This window comes from Cynocephalus volans, chromosome 3, assembly GCF_027409185.1.
Source record: "Cynocephalus volans isolate mCynVol1 chromosome 3, mCynVol1.pri, whole genome shotgun sequence".
In the NCBI taxonomy this organism is placed as follows: domain Eukaryota; kingdom Metazoa; phylum Chordata; class Mammalia; order Dermoptera; family Cynocephalidae; genus Cynocephalus; species Cynocephalus volans.
This window is the reverse complement of record NC_084462.1, coordinates 92,972,090-92,977,705: the sequence shown is the minus strand read 5'-3', so window position 1 is coordinate 92,977,705 and position 5,616 is coordinate 92,972,090. Positions and strand designations below refer to the sequence as shown.

At 38.4% G+C, this 5,616-nt stretch overlaps 1 pseudogene; it reads right to left on the bottom strand.

The window, feature by feature from the left end:
* Positions 1-843: 843 nt before the first annotated feature.
* LOC134372617 (transmembrane emp24 domain-containing protein 5-like) lies at positions 844-1,673 on the bottom strand (annotated as a pseudogene).
* Positions 1,674-5,616: the final 3,943 nt, after the last annotated feature.

The following is a 5,616-nucleotide window of genomic DNA, read 5'->3' as shown; positions in this document are numbered from 1 at the left end:
AGCTCAGATCCTTTTAGCAATATTTCCTTCACAACTGCTAGTAATCATATATTATCCAATCAGTAATCGTGTCAAAATTAACATAACACTGTTGATAGATAAAAATATAAAAATAAGATTGCTGTTTTCTCTCATATATATTTTAAAAATCCTATACTTTGGTTAAGTGTGAATGTCTGTTAACACAGAATGTGTCCTTATAGAGACGGAAATCTTTGTCCACACTCTTCACTTCTTCAAATAGAAATATTTTTATTGTCCTAATTTAAATAAGAAAAGTGTAACTTTGTATTTCTAACTAACTATCAAAATGTGAGCTTTGGAGAATATAGCCTAGGTGTATAAAACTACTATTTTTGCTAATATTTTACATTGAAATATAATATTTAGTTATAAAAATCTCAAAAATGCTATTGCTCCTCAAAACTGTGCTTCTACTACATTATAAGAAAGGTATATATACAGACAGAGGAAAGACTTTACCTTCCAAACCCATATCCAATCCATAATCAGGTAATTATCAGATGATTTATAACTTAACATATCAAAGCTTTCTGTGATTAATCTGTAATTGCCACAGAGAAACTCCTGGGTAAGAGAAACTTTTAAAAACAGATTGGTGTTGCATTTATGCTCAATGTTCGTTTATTTAAATTACCTATGACATTTGGAAAATTTTTTCAAACTTAGGAAAATACAGTAATTAGTATGGCTTCGTTCAATTATGTCTAAACTCTGAAAAATATTTCTGTTGCAAACTAACGAACAATTGAATAAATAAGATACTTGCACAGACAAAAGTAAAGACTTTCCTTTCACATTTAAATTGTACTTGTTTCACACTTAAGACAATGCCTGAAAAGTTGGAAGAGACTATTAATGACTGTGGCTGTGACAGTTTATTACGTCTTTCAGCACTTTTTTTTTCCTTTTCGGCGGCCGGTATAGAGATCTGAACCCTTGACTTTGGTGTTATAAGACTGTGGTCTAACCAACTAAGCTAACTGGTCAGCCCTTCAGTTTCTTTTTTCAACGTTAAGTAGTTTGGAGTTCCAAGTTCTTTTCTACTTATCTTCAAATAAGTTAAGCATAAAACTTGAATGGCCGACACCACCACTATGACAATGAAATTGTGCATAGACCAGAAATCAACTTTATCAAAGTTACTTCCTTGAATATTTTGATCTTGAGCTTCAAATGCTCTAAGCAGAGTTTGGATATGCCTACAATTGCTTAATGAGAATTTGATACTGATGATGAGTTCTAGGATGTCTTTCAGTTTCATATCCCACACATCTGTGCCTGTAATATATTCCTTTCTATTTTTGCTCCTGTTCTCCCATATTATCCAGGATTAATCCAAAGGAAGTCACTTTTCAGAAATGGTACTGACTATTGTCAAAGTAGAGCATGCAGTCACCAATTTCCGTCTCTACCACGTGTACTAAATCTGATGTTCTTTATTTAAAAACTGAGGTTTTACTTTCTAGAGAGGCAAGATGGACAACAATATCCTATCTCCCTCTGTCAAAAACTTGGTAGTCGATCTCCAGGGAGGCCCTCAGGGATCTGGGCTGGTGGAAGTTGCTGTCCAGGAAGGCTGAAGGAACCCAGAGGCAGGCCAGTTCTTGCCACCCATTCTGCTGGGTGACCTCAGGCTGGAAGAAGTGCATTCATCCAAGTTGGCAGAGAATCCCTAGGTGGTGACGGCAGTTGTCCACAGAACTGGAAGCATGGTTCTTGAAAGGGAGAGACCCAGTGCTGGGACACAGTCACTTTCCTCAAGTCCTTCTTGGCCTCTGCACCTTCAGGGTCCTATTCCTTCTAACATTTTATTTTGAATATTTTCAATCCTATAGAAGAGTTGAAATAATGATAACATTAACCTTTGTATATTCTTCTCCTAGCAATAGATTCTAACAGATAACAAATATTCTTTAAATACACTCCTTTTCTGCTACATCAGGCCGTGTCTATTCTCAGTGACTAGGGACTTCGGCTGGTAGAACGATAAATAGCGAATTCACAGAAGAAGAAATGCAAATAACAAGTAAACATGAAAACTGCTCAACCTAACTGCCTTTTAAAAATGAAAAGTAAAACAAGGAGATACAATTTTTCAACGATAATAATCAGCTTAGGGAAGGGTGTGGAGAGATAAGTACTTCTCTTATTTTATGGTGGGGGGCAGGTAACCTGGTACAAAGACTCTGGAAGACAGTTTCACAGTGTGTAGGGTGGGTTAGAATAGGGAAAAACTGGAAACATCCCTAATACAGAATTAGGTAAAAAAAAAAAAGTATGGTATATTCATATAATGAAATTCTATAAAAGCATTAAAAAACAATATAGATCCCTATTATTATAGAAATAGATATATTGTCCATGATATATGGTTAAATAAAAAAGCAGTTTGCAGAAAAATATATGCAGAATGATTACTTCTTTGTAAAAATATATCCCTATTTATATCTGTATATAAATAGCCAAAGTCTGAGAATAAACATGTTAACAAATCAGCAGTGCTTTGGTTGGTAGAATAATAGGTGATTTAAAAGCTTATCTTTATTCTTATCTATATTGTCTGAACTTTTCATAATGGTGATGAATTTTATCATTGGGAACAAAATAAAGCTATGTGCAAAGATTTTTAAAATATCGAACAAAAAATGCCCAAAACACAAACAACAAGGGAAAAACACCCCAGCTCTGTTGGCACCTGCATCATAGTCTAAAGGATAAAGTCCACTGTTTTTCACTTGGCACCAAGGTACTCTGCAGGCTCTTCCTTAAGGCATTCAGGAAGTTAGTTGCTTTCCTGGTGTCATAATCTATTAACAAATATGTAAATAAACCAGGATCTATGAGCTCCTGTGAGGAAGAACTTTTCCCAGTGCCTGCCCCGTGGTGAGGAGCTAGCAGGCACTCAGTAAAGAACTGTTGAATGTTTGAATGATTAAGGGCTGGCTGGTTAGCTCAGCTGGTTAGTGCATGGCCTTATAACACCAAGGTCAAGGGTTTGGATGCCTGAAAAAAAAAAACTACTGAATGTTTGAATGATTGTGGTGAGCACCAAGACTGCATGGAGAGGTTGGAGCCAGAGCATGGAAGCATTTAGGCCAAGAAGAAGGAGGGCTAAGAAGAAGGAAGCCAAAGCTTTGAGGTACCTTTGTCCTGGGGGCTAGAGGACACCTCTTGTTACTCTTATTCACTTTTTAACAATGGTGACAGCAGGTAGAGCAGAAGTGGTCTGGCCCATTTGGAGCATGGTATCTGTGAAATAGTTCAGAAATGGTAGTGCCAGTGGGGTCGAGACCTGCCATTCTCACATGGTGTGGTGGGCCCACATCACAGGGCTGACCTGGCTAAGTTGGGGGCATGATAGAAGGGCAGGACTGGGGCTGCTGACCATGCAGGGCTTCAGCAGTCCTCCTAGCCCCTCAGCTGTGGAGCTGATGATACCCTGCCTCCAGTGTGAGTATACCCAAAATGTGGCCAGAGTTTAACCAGAAGGTAAACTCCAGTGTGAGTATACCCAGAGTGTGGCCAGAGTTTAACCAAAAGGTAAACTTGACTTTGAAAAGGCAAATATTCATATTGAACTAAGCTCAAATGAACATGATTCTGGAAAAGGAGAATGAACTTGTTTTCTACTACTGCTGTAACAAATTTCCATAAATTTGGTGGCTTAAAAACAATACAATTTATCATCTTATATTTCCGTAGGTCAGAAGTACAACAAAAGTCTCATGGAGCTAAAATCAAGGCATCAGCAGGGTGGCATTTCCTCTGGAGACTCTGCAAATCAGAGTCCTTGCCTTTTCCAGCTTCTAGAGGCTGCTGCATTCCTTTTTTTTTTTTTTTTTTTTTTTGCATTCCTTGATTCACAGCCCCTCCCTTCATCTTCAAAACCAGCATGTTGCATCTCTCTGACTGTTTATCCATGGTCACATCTCCTTCAGACCATAGTCAGTAATAGAGTTTGGATGTTATTGTCCCCCCAAAACTCATGTAGAAATCTGATCCCCCATGTGGCAGTATTAGGAGCTATTTGAGTCATGGGGGCAGATCCCTCATGAATGGATTAATACTCTCCCTGAGAGGTTGGGGGTTAGTGAGTGAGTTCTCACTTTATTAGTTCCTGTGAGAACTGGTTGTTTAAAAAGACTGTGGCACCTCCTCTCTCTCTCTTGCTTCCTCTTGCCATGTGATCTCCTTGTACCCATGGGCTGCCTGCCATTTTCCACCATGAGTAGAAGCAGCTTGAGGCCCACATCAGATGTAGCTGTCCCAGTAGCATAAGCCAAATAAACCTCTTTTCTTTATAAATAACTCAGTCTCAGGTATTCCGTTGTAGCAACACAAAAACAGGCTCATACTGTCAGGAAAAGTTCTCTGCTTTAAAGGATCCAAGTGACTACACTGGACCTACCCAAATAATTCCTGATAATCTCCTCATCTCACAGTTTTTAACTTTAATTACATTTGTAAAATCCCTTATACCATGTGGCGATAAAGAGAAAAGTGGAGATATGGAGAAAAGTATAAAAATGTTAATAATTAGAAGACAGTTCTGTATATAATGACATCGAAAATATCTATGACATTTTATTTAATGAAAGTAAGCAAGTTCAATAAAGATATATAAAATGATCCCAATTTTGTGGAGCCTCCCTTCCCCCTACTAAGCTCTGAGTATATGCTCATGAGCCACCTCCCACCTGTCATGGCCTGGTATCTGGGGACAGATAGTGGAACCCATCTCACCCACTTACACCCACAGGGCACCCAATGAGCAGAGGGGGCAGTCCCAACTCAGGTTTTGCTGTCATTGGTCATTAGATAGATTTTTGGCTAATTTGTTTTTTATTTGTTTGTTCGTTTTTTGTTTTTGGCTACTGGCCTGTACAGGGATCTGAACCTTGATGTTATAAGGCTGTGCTCTAACCAACTAAGCTAAAGAGTTTTGGCTAATTGGACGTGTGATCATCTGTCTTTTAGCAAACTCATTTGTGGCAAGTTAATCTACTATAGTAAAAACTATAATAGTAACAATGATGATAATAAATAATGAGATAAAGGAAAACTATCACTAAACCCACCAACCTTCTACTTACTGGCTACCTCCTATGTATCTTGACTGCTCCTTCAGTGTGTGTGAGTGTATCTTGTGTACACATCCCTCACAATTGTGTGCTGCTTATTTTGTTTTAAATTTCTGACTGTTTACTAAATTATACTTCCTGGTTTCACCACAGTCTTCTTTTAGGAGAAGAGTTTAGAAAGGTCCAAAACATCAGGGAGTAGAGAGCATCTGATCTGATGCAGGTCTAGCAGTAGCAGGGAACAGCCAGAAAGGACCACATACACTAAGTGACCGGAAGCAAGTGCTGGCTTAGCACGCTGGAAAGTGGGAAGCTGTGGCTGAGGGGAATTTGCCAGAAGGAAAAAAGAGCATTTGGAGGAGAGTTGATTTTTAATAATGCTTCACAGAATCCAAGGCAAGATAGAAAACATCCAAGTTAGAATTCTGCAGTTTTTGTTTGTTTGTTTTTTTGTGGCTGGCCAATATGGGGATAGAAAGAATTCTGCAGTTTTAAGTAGGAACTGAAGTGA